Below are 17,500 nucleotides of genomic sequence, written 5' to 3'. Positions count from 1 at the left end.
AAAGGCCCTGAAAAATGGGTGATAGAAGATGAAGCATATGAAGAATTCGAAAGGGGTTGACAAAAAACCTAATCTGCTATCTCTAACGTGATTTAGTGACAAGATTTGAGTAGTTGTTGTTGAATAATGTGATCTATTTTTCTAGCTAAGAAAGGAGCTTTGAACTCAAATATAACCTCATTAAGCTCCGAGTTGTTCGGTAGCAACTTGTCCTCTATTCTTAAAAGAGAATTATTAGTAGACTCAAAATTATTTTAAGAAAATCAATGAAACCAAGAGCAAATAAGTCTGACAAAAGACACAAACCAACTATGATCAACCTATGAATTTGCTAACTGTAGAAACAATATACCAAAAGAAAGCTCATTTTGTTCAAGCTCCTCTTTGAAAGAAGAATTATGCCGAACTTAAGCATAAGTACACAAGGAAGAATTAGAAACATGATCAACACACACTCTAACCTCTAACAAATCAAATCCCTGACATTTAGATGTGAAGTGACCCAAAAGATTGGCCCTCTTAGCTATAGATACAAGATCTTCCACAAAAACTCCATGTGCCCTCAATCCAAATTCAGAATTAATGGAGATTTGGGATGGAAAGAATTTATACATATCCAAGAGAACACACTCTCTAATGGGCAACTTTGTGTGTTCAAAGGGGACAAGGTCATGCTTCATGAAGATCCCCATCTGATTAGCCAAGAGCTGAGTAAGTTCTAAATATTTGTATTCTAGAGGTAATGCAGGGAATGTAATCCAAAAAGGTGTAAAATTTACCCTAGTAGATTTTGGATCAAAATTTGGTCTCTAAAGTTTAGTGTATAAACCAAACTCCTCACAAAACCAATCCTCAGTCTTATGAATATGATCCCTAAGACTCTTGCTAGAAAAGATTAACATGAAGAAACCCTCCCCATGATCAATGCAAAAAACTTCATTCACACCCAACCAATGTTCTTTAATCCAAGACTAAAGTGAAAAGATTTCAAAAGAACGATTCCAAAACTTACCTATAAGAGCCCTAGATCACGAAGGTCAGCAACTTGGGCATGCAAAGATTCCTCTCGTATTGAGACTTTGAATCGACTAGCACCATCATCTCTACCCACATTAGCCAATACTGGGCGCACCTCCTGGGTTCTTAGGATTGAGGGCTTTTTCCTAACCCAAGATTTTAGGGTTTCTCCATTGCTTTCATTTTGCCTCTTGTGCTGAGACACATGTCTTGGGTTAAAACCTCTCCTGAAGATTTTTTAATTAAATTTTCTCCTGAAGGTTTTGAAGCCATGAGAAGATATATTTTTTGTTGGTTTGAAAGGCCCCCCATGAAAAGCTTTGTAGGGTTGCATTGTCTTGTTGTTTATTTGAGTGTTATTAATCTTAGTAACAAACGCAAGGGTCTGAAGCGAAATATTTTTTGAAAAAGAGATATTATGAAGCCTTTGATCATCCTTTGACAACCCTAAACATTCCAAATTAAATCCCACCTTAGACCAATGACCATGTGAAGATGTGTGCAAAGGTATATTGTTTGAGAAAGAAATTTTCAGGCAGAATCTTTGATCTCCATCAAAAGTCTAATCTCCTCCAAAAGTTTGCCCACTATTGCGATACTATCGTACTTCAAACCATGATCTATTTTGCCCATAGTATTGAAACCTGTATATGCCTCTTTTTTGAAATCTATCATTATTCTAATGTGACCTGCCACCAACCTTGTGATTTGTAGCTCGAAAATTTTTAATTTTTTTGCCCACCCAGGGCCATCCTCCGCCCAAATATCTAAATTTATGATTAAATGTTATAAATTTTTATTATATGATTAGAATGATTAAAAAGAAAAATATGATTTTCAAAAAATTATTAATAAAAAATAAAATGATTTCAAAAAAAATTATACAAAATAATAATTATAAAAGATACATACTTCATTTTTTTTAATAGAAATTTTTGTTGTGTAATGCTTGTAATGAAATAGTTTAATTATTTATTTAAATTTTTATTTTATTTTATTTAAATGGTATGAATCAAATCCCCCAATATAGTGGTTAATTGATTTTCTTACCTATATTTTTAAAAATTAAAAAAAAATATTCAAATTTTATAATATGTATAAAAAAATCACATTATGTATAAGATTATCGATAAAAAATGATAAAAGTTATTTAAAATAGACTTTTATTTTAAAAATATAAAGAAATTAAAAAAAGGTCTATAAATTTTTTTTTAAAAAACTCAAATTAATGCAATAGTATTAAACTTAAATAATAATCAAATCAATTAATTAAACTTAAATAAATGCAATAGTATTGCATAAGGTAAGTACTAATAATTACTTTTGATTGGTGGAAAATAATTGATTAATTAAACTAAACAAGCAATACTACCACAAATAATATAAATCACTAACACACTCTTGATTTTTTAATTTTAATTAAATTAGAATTATTTTTTTAAATAATATATTTATTATTGTTTATATTGTATTATAATTATTAAAAATACTATAAATCACTGACACGTTTTTTATTTTTTTAATTAAATTAGAACTATATTTTTTTTTTTTAAATACTATTATTTATATTATATTATAATTATAAAAATAAAAATTATAAGTAATATTACATAAATATAATTAAAATAATTGATTAATTAAAGTCCACTGAATGTAATACTACCACAAGTACTGAAAAATAGTTTATCCGCACAGTTTTTAAGTCCATGAAAAAGACCACTTCTGTAAGACCTTGTCCAGCTAATAATTACCGTTACTGACATTGGTCGGGCTCATTTTTATCCGATTATATCACATCTGCATTTGACACGTGTTATATTTTTTCGGAGGACTCAGACAAAACAGGCAAGACCGACCCACCGAAAGCTACATCTATGTATGGGTGGCTAACAATTAGTGACCTTATTCCATCTATACAACATGGGACCTGCTCTAACTACTGAGTTTTGAGAGGATATTTACAAGCAAAGGAAGATGTTGGAGTTATTTTTGTTGGGTTGCACAGGGGTGGTGATGTTTCTTCATGGAACCAATATTTTTTTCAATTACTTGTGCAAACATGCTACAGTTCGTGGTTTGAGGTAGGTTATTTAAACTGTTATGTTCTTTTAGGGAGAGAGATATTTAATGATTAGTATATCAGATTAGACAGGAAGCTTGTGTTGATTGTTTTGGATTGAACATGGTACCTGCTGGCCCTATGGTAAAACTTTCTCAGGAAATTAATTGGGTATTTGGCTGTATTGTTCTTCTGATATTTATTGTGCGTGTGCTGATTATTGGAAGGGTTTGTGATTGTTTATGTATTGATGCGTTTTTTCTCAAACTCCGTTTTTATCAAAGAAATTCTCTGTTTTTCTGTTTGGCAGTGAGATTCTACTATTTTGTGCTTGAAAAATGTTGATCTCCTATGGGATTGGAATGTAAGGAACTTTTAAATTATACTGTACAATTCAATCTATCAAGAAGGTAGCTGAATTAGTAATTGAAGATTAGGGGTTTTGAAAGAAGGCTTTTCTTTTTTGTGTGTTATATTTTCTTTTTCCAGTTTTTGCACATGAGGATTGTATTTTTTTTTTTTTAAAGGTAAACTCTGTGATATCATATTTGCAAGAAGGTAGCTGAATTAGTAATTGAAGATTAAAGGTTTTGAAAGGAGGCTTTTCTTTTTCGTGTGTTATATTTTCTTTTTCCAGTTTTTGCACATGAGGATTGTGTTTTTTTTCTTTAAGGTAAACTCTGTGATATCATATTTGCAAGAAGGTAGCTATATTAGTAATTGAAGATTAGGGGTTTTGAAAGAGGCTTTTCTTTTTCGTGTGTTATATTTTCTTTTTCCAGTTTTTGCACATGAGGATTGTGTTTTTTTGTTTAAGGTAAACTCTGTGATATCATATTTGCAAGGATTCTGTTTTTTTATAGGTATTGAGGTTTAGATGATCAACTCACAATGTTCGGTGACTCCCTCGTGAACATCCTTGATGGGTTGCCTTCTCCGACCAAAATTTGTAGAAAATTTATTTTCCGAAGTAAAAACTTTCATGGTGGCTCGGGCTTTCTATTTCTTCTATTGAGTTGTACAAGTTTTATGGCATAAATGTCTTTATGGATCTTTGAACTTCTACTCCCTTGTTTATGTAAACTCATTTGGGCGTTTGCAACCTCTGACTTCACACCCTCTATCCTGGAAGCTGTATATTGTTTAGTAGGCTGGACAACTGCTTACAAGTTTCTTAAACATTCCCCTATCCTTTAAAGATGGATAGGAATTGTTCAGATTCATAAAAACTTCTGGCTGTTTTAGTCATTTTCTCCAACTTTCTGGAAGTTTCTAAGGTCTGGATCTAATCTTTTCAAAACATTTCCCGAATTTCAAAACTATTTCTACAGTTTCTGGATGTTTCCATAACTTTCTTCTCTAGCTAGCTGCTATGGAAGTTTTCTTCCATTTTTTTTTTTAATCTCACTTAAGAAGTCCACCCCAAATTTTCTGCTGTTTCTTGACCTAGTTGCTGCCTCTTCTGGTGCTGACATTCCCTATTCTTCCAAGTACCTGTTTCCCAATCCTGCTGCATTAGAGATTTCAAAATACATAAGTTTGGTCAATTAAGCTTTCTCCAACGGATTGTTGTTCATTCAATTATCCGAACTTGGTTTGGTCCTTGACAGTAATAGGAAGATTCAAGATCTTATTGGAGGTTTCTCACGCTATAGTTATTTGTTGCTTTATGAAAGATAACTCATATTTTCCCTGAGAATTTTTTCATAATAGATAGAAATGAGGCTTCTTGAGTGGTCAGCCGATCCTTAGTGTTATGTGGCTAACACTTTATAATGTCTTTTGTAGTACCCCTACTCGTTTGAACTCATATTTTGTTCTTGTTATTCTCAGTGGATACATTATCATCATTTGTTATTCAGAATTATATAACATTGTTCCATGTTTTATCTGATTATGAGATATATGATTTATTTGCAGTATTTATGTACTTATGTTTTATGGCATTATGTGGTTCATTGCTATGTACTGACGCTTTACTTCATCTATGCACTGTGTGTTGTGTATCCGTGAGTGTATGGGATGCAAGGGGACGATTTTCCTTCACTCATCTCGGTGAAACAGGGAACGTATGTTGTAATTTATATATATATATATATATGTGTGTGTGTGTGTGTGTGTGTGTGTGTGGTCGGTGATGCAGGATGTTACAGGTACAAGTACTGGGTAGGTACGGGGTATCGTCTCCACCTGGCTACACAGGTTTGAGCGTGCCTTATATTTTCCGATGGAAGTGAAGGAGATAGTAGTTGACCCTATTTTTAGTCAGTTACACTCGAGTGAGTGCCTTCAGTTAGTCGTTCTGTCAATTGGTTTGGTCTTCATATTTTATTGTTTGATCTTTATAAAAGTCGCATGACGCTTGCTCAGTTTGCGTGTCTAGTGTTCCCAATTTTTGTATGTCATTGGTAATTGCTATGTTTATTACGTCTATAAGAGTCAAGTGATCTAGTGACTTAACATTGTTTGCAAAAGATGAATTAATATCTTGGTATGAGTTGATATGAATTTTATCAGCTTGTTAGCTCAATAGTTGCAATTCGATCGTTTGAATATATGTAAGGACATTATATACACAGAGAGCAATAGTCACTTATAAGAAGTTATTGGAGTTAAGATAAGGTGATTGTATTATCAGTAGTTGATATCGCCCATCAGATTATTGTGTTTTTGGATTATGCATGTATATAGTTAGAATTATAAATATATTATATTTAATATGCTTTTCAAACGGGTAATATATATATATAATTCGATTGTTCGAATATAAATCTATATGAAAAAAAGTCATTAGTTATAAGTATTTGAAATCAAAGTATATATTTATATATTTAAACGTAAAATTGTTATGAAGATTAATGTTTAAATATTATAATGAAAGTTATTAATTAATTATTAAAATATAATAATGAAATTATATTAAAACAAATAAAACAAATTTGATTTTATAGGAGGTGGCGGGGGTTATAGTTAGTATTAGGTAAACGGTGGTCGATGGTAATATCGACCACCCCCCTTAATGTAGGGAGGGGTCGGTATTACCACCGACTACCCTCCTCCTCCTTAAACCACGTACTCCCTCTTCCTCCATTCACACTGCAATCAGCGGGCAATGACACCTCTCGCCCCTCTCACTGTTCAAAATGTTAAACTACCACTCCTCCTTCATGATGCAACCAAACTCCAAGTTGGTCAATGCGGTGGAGGCATAGTAATACAGTTTGTAAACAAACCAACTCTGCATGGCGATAATGGCGACCATGTAGGAAGGGACACCGAGTGGTAAGGCATACGTGACATAGGTGTAAGTCGACTTGGCAGCGAAGACGATTATTATGCCCATAACAAACACTTACGTGTTTGACAGTTTGCTTATAACTTGTTGTTCCTTCCCTCCTTCGTATCATTCTACCACAATTTTTGGGTGCATAACTGTAGAGTGAAGATGTAACCGAAAGAAGTTCATTAAAAGACTCCTCATCAACTCCATAACCGAGCCTTAGATGTAGGAGAGGTCAGGTGTAAATTCTAGTATAAATAGAGGTGGGGAGTAAGGAAATGGGGAGTGAATTTCATTTTGCATCGAAGGGAGGACGGGGAACTAGAGAGAAGAGAATTGGAAGGGAAGAGGAAGGTAGAGTAGAATAGATAGATAGAGTATTTTAGGTGGCATTATAGTGAGATAGTGGAAATATTTTAGGAAGAAGTCATTTTTGGCATCCAAGGAAGGGCGGTGGATTGTAGAAAGAAGAATAGAGTTAGAAAGGATATTGTTTGAAAGTATCAAGATAGTTGTTTTTTTTGATAGAGTTGGAAAGTATTGGTGAAAAGGATCGCAAGCAAGGCGCATTTATCGGCGAAAGGGCATTGAGGTCTTAGATATTGATCAACATTTCAATAGGTCAGGAATTTCTTAGTTTATGATCATTAATATTTACAATCTCTGTTATATGTCATGTTTATTGTCTTGCTTATGAAATAGTTATGGTTATGTTTTATTTATCGTTAGGGATTGTTAATTAAAATCATATAATAGAAGTTGTGATTACGTTATGACTAGAGAAGTGGAATAGTGTTTAAGTTCAAAATGCACACTTGTTATTATATGGAAGAAATGTATGGTTGCATTCAAAACCTAGTTATTAAGATTTATTAGACGTAGCTCTAGGAGAGTCTGGGAAGTAATAGTTTACTGTTGATACGTTACAGAGATGGTACGTGTCAAACAGACAGCTCGCAAATCCGTAGCAGGATATGCTCATTACTTGAAAGTCAAGAAAGATTCTCTGACACCTGTCAAGCCTGTTGTGGATGACAACCCTACTGAAGAGAACCTAGCTCCTGAAGAGAGCAAAGAGATAGAAAAAGGTCCTACTCAGAGTCCAACTAAAGAAGTTACTATTGAAAAAGGAAAAGAACCCAAGCTAGAGTGCTCGCCAGAAAAGCCGATAGTTATAAGTTCTGACTCGTCGGAGGGGTATACCCCCTTAAGTGATAATGAGTCTGTGGGGTACTTTCCCCTGAGTGAAAGCAAATCTGAAGGATATACTCCTTTAGATCATGTAGAGTCTGACGAGTGCACTTCTCCGTTTTTTCCGGAAGAATGATGTAACACTCTAGTGTCAAAAATAAAAATAAAAATAAAGACAGTATTCTATTGAGAAATGTATTATGTCTTCTTGTAAGACTTCTTTGATGAAATAAATATATCTATTTTGATCTTAGTCTATGGTATAAGTGGAAATTATTGTGGTTGCGTACCTATAGTAGTTAACAAGAGTAATTGAACTCTTAAACATGATAATAAGTGTTAAATTTTGTGTTATACTGACCAAATTGTTCTTCGTGTCTTAACAACGTATATTCGTACTGCAAGTTAATTGTGTAATAGGTGTTGGTACGTAAGATTGCCTTGTTTATATGGTGGTCGCAACTAAGTACATTGAGTCATGTTGTCAATATGTCTTGTGTACTGTGTTTTGGCCAGATATTTAGATGTATAACCTTAAGGAAATGAGCCACTGTGGGTTGTTCGTAATGGTCAACCTTAGGTTAGTAATTATGTATCTTTCATCCGAGGTAGGTCAGAATTGGGTATGGCTGTCTGTGTCGCCATAGAGATTCCGTAGATAGAACTATCTTGTAGTTTCCTAAGAGAGAGAGTGGCTTTCAGGCGCTAGAGATAGTAGATAACCCTCAAGCAAGCAAAATAAAACAAGAACAAAAGGACTAGAAGACTCCACTCACAATCATGTGACCCAACTCACAAAACACTAGTGACTCTAAGGAGAAAGTGTCATCGCATGTTTTACGGTGGATACCATGGTACAGCCTCCATAGGTCCCAGCCCCCATCCTGGGTTATCTTGGTAACCTCTCCCGAACCTCCGATTCCAACTAAGACTCATGTGGACCTTACCAATCCTCTCACGAAGACAAGGTGGTAAGTTTGCCATTCCAGGCCTTCTCGCTACATTATGAGTCCTGTACTAGCACTCACCTATGTGCGAGGCACATTATTTTATTTAACTTTTATTCTACCCTTCCCTAGTCATTTATTAGATTTTCACTTTCTTAAGCAACTTCCAACGGGTTATCCTGTCACCACTTCGGGCACGGCCCCCGCTTGAAAGCCACTCTCTCTCTCTTGGGACACTACAGGATAGTTCTATCTACGGAATCTCTATAGCGACACAGACAGCCATACCCAATTCTGACCTATCTCGGATGAAAGATACATAATTACTAACCTAAGGTTGACCATTAGGAACAACCCACAGTGGCTCATTTTCTTAAGGTTATACACCTAAATATCTGGCCAAAACACGGTACACAAGACATATTGACAACATGACTCAATGTACTTAGCTGCGACCACCATATAAACAAGGCAATCTTACGTACCAACACCTATTACACAATTAACTTGCAGTACAAATATACGTTGCCAAGACACGAAGAACAATTTGGTCGGTATAACACATAATTTAACACTTATTATCATGTTTAAGAGTTCAATTACTCTCGTTAACTACTATAGGTACGCAACCACAATAATTTCCACTTATACCATAGATTAAGATCAAAATAGATATATTTATTTCATCAAAGAAGTCTTACAAGAAGACATAATACATTTCTCAGTAGAATAATGTCTTTATTTTTATTTTTATTTTTGACACTAGAGTGTTACATCATTCTTCCGGAAAAAAACGGAGAAGTGCACTCGTCAGACTCTACATGATCTAAAGGAGTATATCCTTCAGATTTACTTTCACTCAGGGGAAAGTACCTCACAGACTCATTATCACTTAAGGGGATATACCCCTCTGACGAGTCAGAACTTATAACTATCGGCTTTTCTGGCGAGCACTCTAGCTTGGGTTCTTTTCCTTTTTCAATAGTAACTTCTTTAGTTGGATGCTGAGTAGGACCTTTTTCTATCTCTTTGCTCTCTTTAGGAGCTAGGTTCTCTTCAGTAGGGTTGTCATCCACTACAGGCTTGACAGGTGTCAGAGAATCTTTCTTGACTTTCAAGTAATGAGCATATCCTGCTATGGATTTGCGAGCTGTTTGTTTGACACGTACCATCTCTGTAACGTATCAACAGTAAACTATTACTTCCCAGACTCTCCTAGAGCTACGTCTAATAAATCTTAATAACTAGGTTTTGAATGCAACCATACATTTTTTCCATATAATAACAAGTGTGCATTTTGAACTTAAACACTATTCCACTTCTCTAGTCATAACGTAATCACAACTTCTATTATATGATTTTAATTAACAATCCCTAACGATAAATAAAACATAACCATAACTATTTCATAAGCAAGACAATAAACATGACATATAACAGAGATTGTAAATATTAATGATCATAAACTAAGAAATTCCTGACCTATTGAAATGTTGATCAATATGCAAGACCTCAACACCCTTTCGCCAATAAATACGCCTTGCTTGCGATCCTTTTCACCAATACTTTCCAACTCTATAAAAAAAAACAACTCTCTTGATACTTTCAAACAATATCCTTTCTAACTCTATTCTTCTTTCTACAATCCACTGCCCTTCCTTGGATGCCAAAAATGACTTCTTCCTAAAATATTTCCACTATCTCACTATAATGCCACCTAAAATACTCTATCTATCTTTTCTACTCTACCTTCCTTTTCCATTCCAATTCTCTTCTCTCTAGTTCCCCGTCCTCCTTTCGATGCAAAATGAAATTCACTCCCCATTTCCTTACTCCCCACCTCTATTTATACTAGAATTTACACCTGACCTCTCCTACATCTAAGGCTCGGTTATGGAGTTGATGAGGAGTCTTTTAATGAACTTCTTTCAGTTACATCTTCACTCTACAGTTATGCACCCAAAAATTGTGGTAGAATGATACGAAGGAGGGAAGGAACAACAAGTTATAAGCAAACTGTCAAACACGTAAGTGTTTGTTATGGGCATAATAATCGTCTTCGCTGCCAAGTCGACTTACACCTATGTCACATATGCCTTACCACTCGGTGTCCCTTCCTACATGGTCGCCATTATCGCCATGCAGAGTTGGTTTGTTTACAAACTGTATTACTATGCCTCCACCGCATTGACCAACTTGGAGTTCAGTTGCATCATGAAGGAGGAGTGGCAGTTTAACGTTTTGAACAGCGAGAGGGGCGAGAGGTGTCATTGCCCGCTGATTGCAGTGTGAATGGAGGAAGAGGGAGTACGTGGTTTAAGGAGGAGGAGGGTAGTCGGTGGTAATACCGACCCCTCCCTATATTAAGGGGGGTGGTCGATATTACCATCGACCACCGTTTACCTAATACTAACTATAACCCCCGCCACCTCCTATAAAATCAAATTTGTTTTATTTGTTTTAATATAATTTCATTATTATATTTTAATAATTAATTAATAACTTTCATTATAATATTTAAACATTAATCTTCATAACAATTTTACGTTTAAATATATAAATGTATACTTTGATTTCAAATACTTATAACTAATGACTTTTTTTCATATAGATTTATATTCGAACAATCGAATTATATATATATATATATATTACCCGTTCGAAAAGCATATTAAATATAATATATTTATAATTCTAACTATATACATGCATAATCCAAAAACACAATAATCCGATGGGCGATATCAACTACTGATAATACAATCACCTTATCTTAACTCCAATAACTTCTTATAAGTGACTATTGCTCTCCGTGTATATAATGTCCTTACATATATTCAAACAATCGAATTGCAACTATCGAGCTAACAAGCTGATAAAATTCATATCAACTCATACCAAGATATTAATTCATCTTTTGCAAACAATGTTAAGTCACTAGATCACTTGACTCTTATAGATGTAATAAACATAGCAATTACCAATGACATACAAAAGTTGGGAACACTAGACACGCAAACTGAGCAAGCATCATGCGACTTTTATAAAGATCAAACAATAAAATATGAAGACCAAACCAATTGACAGAACGACTAACTGAAGGCACTCACCCAAGTGTAATTGACTAAAAATAGGGTCAACTACTATCTCCTTCACTTCCATCGGAAAATATAAGGCACGCTCAGACCTGTGTAGCCAGGTGGAGACGATACCCCGTACCTACCCGGTACTTGTACCTGCAACATCCTGCATCACTGACCACACATGCATATATATATATATATATATATATATATATAGAAATTACAACATACACACCGATGAAGGAGAATCACGACGTTCCCTGTCTCACCGAGATGAGTGAAGGAAAATCGTCCCCTTGCATCCCATACACTCACAGATACACAACACACAATGCATAGATGAAGTAAAGCGTCAGTACATAGCAATGAACCACATAATGCCATAAAACATAAGTACAGAAATACTGCAAATAAATCATATATCTCATAATCAGATAAAACATGGAACAATGTTATATAATTCTGAATAACAAATGATGATAATGTATCCACTGAGAATAACAAGAACAAAATATGAGTTCAAACGAGTAGGGGTACTACATCTTTATAAATAGTATTGTCACAACATTTGATAAGATCATTTGGATAATTCTAAATGTTGCTTGTAAAGTTCTGAAGATGCTTCTATATCTTAAATTGACTTGTTTCTGTTGACTTGTGTGTTTATCGTTTCAGTTTTCTTAGTCATATTGGATACTAAGACGGATATCAAGGAGCTCTTCTGTGTCAAGCTAGGATGGAGAGGTTTGATCCATTGATTTGTACAGATAATTAGCAATGAGCATTTCAAACATGAATGATAATAGTTTGGAGATCCACACCTCTGAGACAAAAACATTGAAAGGGCAAAAGCTGCTAATCATGTGGTTTAGTCAAATGTATATAATGGGGGCTGTAGCAATCTTCAAAATTTAATGAGGTTTGATTGATCACGGGACCCCCCTGCCTTGCACTGTGTGTTGCTTAGGCAGCTTTATTGTTATTTCTGTATTCAGTTATTCTGTTATCTTGCTTTCTGGAAACTGCCCATGTGACTTTGAGGAGTGACCATGTGTCCTCCCTTTTTTCCATGGATATGTGTATATATTTATAAATTAATAGAAACTGAGGCACATTTTCATAAAATGAGATTTATAAAAATCATAAGAGGGTCGAAGAAATTTTTGGATGAAAGACTTTGATTATTTTTACAATAAGGAATTATGGAAATTTGATCATAATGGTGCAAAGTACCCAGATAATTTACCTAATGGCTTCATGTTAGTTGACTTTGATTATTTTAACAGCAGGGAATCATGGAAATTTGATCATAATGGTGCAAATTACCTAGATAATATTACCCAATGGCTTCATTTAAGTTGCAAAAAGTGACAACAATGCCCTGACGTGGCATTCTTCAGTTGTAAGATTTTGCATGTATTATATTAAGTAACATTTGATCGCTTAGACATCTTAATAGGATAGCAGGAAATAGTTTGGAACAATCTTTCTCACATTGTGTTTTTGTTAAGAAAGATATATCTATATTAAAAGATAGGTAAATTGTACAGAACTGGCTGATGAAAGACATGCATGAGCTCCAGATCCAGAGTTTAATATCCTTAATCATGTATGATTTAAGAATTCCCATAAGATATTCTATATGGGATCTGGGTGATCATTCTTGAAACCTTAGTCTGAGTATATGAGTACTATAGAATATAATGTTCAACAGATAATGTCTTAGCATTCCAATTGAGATTGTTCATGTCATGGAGCCGGTGAGTGGACCTAGCAAATCCATTGGAGACCTTAACTGAAATTAAATAGAGTAACGGGCATGGAGGAAAACGACCATATGCAGATGACCGAAACCAATTTAGAGAGGTAACAAGAAAACCATTAAAGAAAGACCATGAAATTAATCCAAGAAAGAACTGCGTTCAGCATCTTCAAGGTAACTGATGTGATGAAGCAATGAATACAGAGGCACTTTTCCTAAGGGAAGTAGCTTCAGGGCTTATGACATGAGTTGATCACGTTTTTTTATTTCTTAATGTCCTGGTGTTTAAAAATATATGTTTTCCACAATTCATAATAGTTCAAGTTCTGACTGCTTCTGGATTTGACTGCTTCTGAATTAGATTGTGTGTGTTTTTTGGCATCATAATATTCAGATGTTTGTTAAATGAATATCATTGGCCACAAATGCATGTTTCTAGTTCATAGCAATATTAGTGAGCTCAGGACTCTGTTCTTAAATTTCTTATTTTTTGACAAATAGGCAGAAGATTACCCAAAGATTTTAGTAATGGAGATATGAATTAAAATAGTGCTTTTTTTTTATTTTAAGCTGCTTGTCAATGACTAAATATTTTAAACAAACCCTTCATTTCTTCCTCCACTTTTATGGGGCCGGTGACCAGTCCCACCAAATCATTAGGAACCCTCACTGAAATTAAAAAGAGTAACAGGCATGGGGGCCAAAGATTACTAAAAGATTTCAGTAAGGGAGATATGAATTAGAGATGCCAGCATGGTGTTTTTTTATTTTAACCTGCTTGCCAATAACTGAATATTTCAAGCAAGCTCTGTATTGTCTTCCTCCACTTTTATGGGGTCGGTGACCAGTCCCTGAAATCCATAGGAACCCTTAACTGAAATTAAAAAAAGAGTATAACAGACATGAAGGCCAACGACCACATGCAGACAACCGGAGCCAATTTAGAAAGATAATAAGAAAACCAGTAAAGAAAGACTGAAAAACAACCCAAGAGAGAACTGCATTCCAGTTGTGTGCAGTCCCAAAGGTCATCTTTAGGGCAATTGATGAAGCAACGAATACTGAGGTACTTTTTCCTTAGGGAAGCAGCTTCTTTGGGTTATGACTTGAGTTGATCACATTCATTGAATTCTTAATTCATGGGCGTTTGTTAAATGACTGTCTTTTGTTCCTGTTCCGAGCAATATTAGTGAGCTGATGACTTTGTTTTCAGATTTCTTAGTTTTTGACAGATTGAAGATTATACAAAGATTTGAGTAACAGACAAATGGATTATAGCATGGTGCTTTTCCACTTAATGTTTGCCAATGACTAAATAGTTTTCTATCATTCAACCCTGCAAAAGAAGCTCTTTATAGTCACCCTCCATTTTTGCGACTTTTACTTTGCTTCCTTGCCATTTTCGAGAATGGAACTACATAAACTAGAATAAGTACCCGTCAAGATTGCAATTTGCCGAGTTGTTGATGAACATTAAAAGGCATTCTATGATTTTGGATCGCCTTACTGTACTTTCTGTGTGCATGAGATATGCAATTGTTCGAAGTTTTGAACAATTACGAGGAAATCTCATTTGCTGATGTTAAGAAGCGTTGCTTTCTGGTGCTATAGCTGGTTTACTCTCAGAATTAATTTAACACATGGAATGACATCTTAGGGGAAACAAGAGCTTTGGAAAAGCATTTGAATTTAGTGAGTTGTGCGCCTGCATACCTCACCATCCTAATACCATTCAAGTATACCTCACTTTCATCATTCATATGAAGACTACAATGATGAAAGTGAAGAGGTTATAAAAGACTGATTTTGGTCATTTGTAAATTACATAATACCACTCAACAATGTGTGTTTACTAGAGAATCCATTGTGGCATAAAAAATTTGCATTAAGAAAGAGATTAGAAATAGACAATAGATTGGGCACTTGTAAATTACATAATACCACTCAATAATGTGTGTTTACTCATTACTGAAGCATCCTCCTAGTAGGACTGAACAATAGGTATTTAATAATAACCTATTGCGACGAATTCATTTGTCAGAAGGAAGTCGATCTGCAAAATTAATGTAGAGTCTTGCAAGCTGTCTCAGCCGAATGGCGCGTAGGAGAGAAGGTAATCAATTGGAATTTTTTTGTAGACTGCTTTATGAACCTTTCTTCGCTTACAATTCTTATCAATATATCAATATTGGTTGTGTCTAATCATTGGGTGATATGTATCGGTAGACAGACAGAAATTTCTATAAATTCTCATATGACCAGGGGCGCTATAGATATTTAAAGTCAGAATTCCAAGTCTTCACAAACATCAGTAGCGAAAAGAACAGCGTGGCTCCATTAATTCACATCGCAGGATAATTCAATTTCAAATTGTACTTCATTTTTGCCCTTGCTTGCAAATAGTGGATGCTCATTGTTCATACATAGCCTTGTAAGAACTAAGAAGTGGTGTTTAACTGATAGTAAAGAAGTAACTGATCAGTTTCTATTGCAAACTCTTGAGCCAAAAAAACTTTGGTAGGATTGAATTCCTTTAATGAAAGAGCGTGATAGTAAAATCGAGCATTTTAATTATTTTCTCAAGCGTGTCGAAAAAGAGAATGGTTTTCAGATACTTTTTACATACTTTCCACTAACTACTATGACAGTGCAGTGCGAAGTGAAAGTTTATCATGGCCTAAAAAGTTTATAAATGGATGCCTGTAGATTAAAGACAGTATGCCGAGCATATGTAATAGTTGAAATGCACCATTGAGCACCTCCTATGATAATAAGGTTTGAAAGGTTTTTAGGAATTTTCTGTTGAAAATGCAAGTAATAAATTGGCGCATGCTAGCCAAAACAATAAGAGTAGAATTTTTCCAAGCAAGCGTCTTGAAGACATTTTAGAAAGGATTACAACCCTCATACACAGAACAGACATATCAATAAAGCCCGGTAAAGATACAGCACCAAGGAGTAGACAAATAGCGACACTCCTTCCAAGTCTGTAACTTGACTCATGTTTGGCTCTCCAAAATTTGCTGCCCTATGATGACTAGCAAGTAGCATATTGAAATTTACCCCCATGCTAGGAGGTGTTTTTATTGTTGTTTCTGACATGGCTGACAATAGGGATATTGTTTTGATTGGGGGGAAGGGAGGTAATTGGATAATGGGGTTGGCACTATTTTGTGTTAAGTTCTGGTTCTTGTGGCAAATATTGTCTTATAAGTGAGGGATTGCCCATGGCTTCAACGACTTGCCTACAAAGGCCTTCTTTTCCTTTCTATTGTTGAAAATGTTTTGCTATTAGTCACTTAGCATCACAAATGTGACAGAATATTTCAGCTTCTTTGTGGCTGGATGTTTCCTCAAACTATTTTACTGTTGATGCTCTCGTTGATGCAAACTCTTTGCTTGGTTTGGATAATTCTGCATCCTACTAAGTATGCAGAGCTTGCCTCTCAGGTGGTGGCTTCTCCTGGCCCTGCGACAATTAGGGCTCTTGATTTGCCGCCTTTAAATCTTGTAGTGCTAGTGCAGTCCAACCCTTTTCAGTTTGTCCTTTCGGATCTTCTCTTGCCTAGTCAATGCCTGAAGAGAAGGGCAATTTGTGGCTCCTCTTTCTTCGGACACTAGCATTGTCTACGGAAGGAAATGGATCCCTTGCACTATTGTTCAAAAGATGAGGAAAGTTCCTCTAATTCTTGCTTAGCACCCTTAGTTGAACTCACATGATGTCTTGTGCTATTGAGAAGAAAAGGGAGCCAGATCTGGGCTAGGAACTGTCTTAGGCTGGGGTTCCATGGAGGGGGGCTTCCTAAAAAACAGAGCTGGAGTCGCTAAGATTTTTACGTCGAAGGTGTTTCCTTATGTGAGATGAACACCCTAACTTTAAATATCAATGGTTGACATCTATTTAGAGGCATGTAAGACCATTGAATTTTCTGCAGCCATCAATTTTTCTCGTTGATTTTTTCTAAGAGAAGAAGACGTTCGGAGGAGGGTTGCTTTAATTAATAACGGGACCACTTTTAACTCTTGTCCACTGTGTTTTCATTCGCCGTATTTTGCACAGGCTCTCTTTTGTCTTCCACGCCGTCGGTTTTGGAGTTGATGCTTTTCAAGTTGTGGGTGAGAAAAGCGAGAATAAGACGTTCGATGAAAGCAAGGACTAAT

The 17,500-nt window shown here is 35.2% G+C and overlaps 1 long non-coding RNA gene across 1 annotated transcript; it reads left to right on the top strand.

Annotated features, from left to right (window-relative positions):
* Window positions 1–2,732: 2,732 nt before the first annotated feature.
* On the top strand, window positions 2,733–12,743 carry LOC131038584 (uncharacterized). Its single transcript, XR_009104510.2, has 2 exons — window positions 2,733–3,098; window positions 12,253–12,743. It is a non-coding gene; the product is annotated as an uncharacterized LOC131038584 (long non-coding RNA).
* Window positions 12,744–17,500: the final 4,757 nt, after the last annotated feature.

The sequence above is a fragment of the Cryptomeria japonica genome, chromosome 3 (genome assembly GCF_030272615.1).
Source record: "Cryptomeria japonica chromosome 3, Sugi_1.0, whole genome shotgun sequence".
Lineage (NCBI taxonomy): Eukaryota > Viridiplantae > Streptophyta > Pinopsida > Cupressales > Cupressaceae > Cryptomeria > Cryptomeria japonica.
The sequence above is the reverse complement of the archived record's forward strand: the minus strand, read 5'-3'. Positions and strand labels throughout refer to the sequence as shown.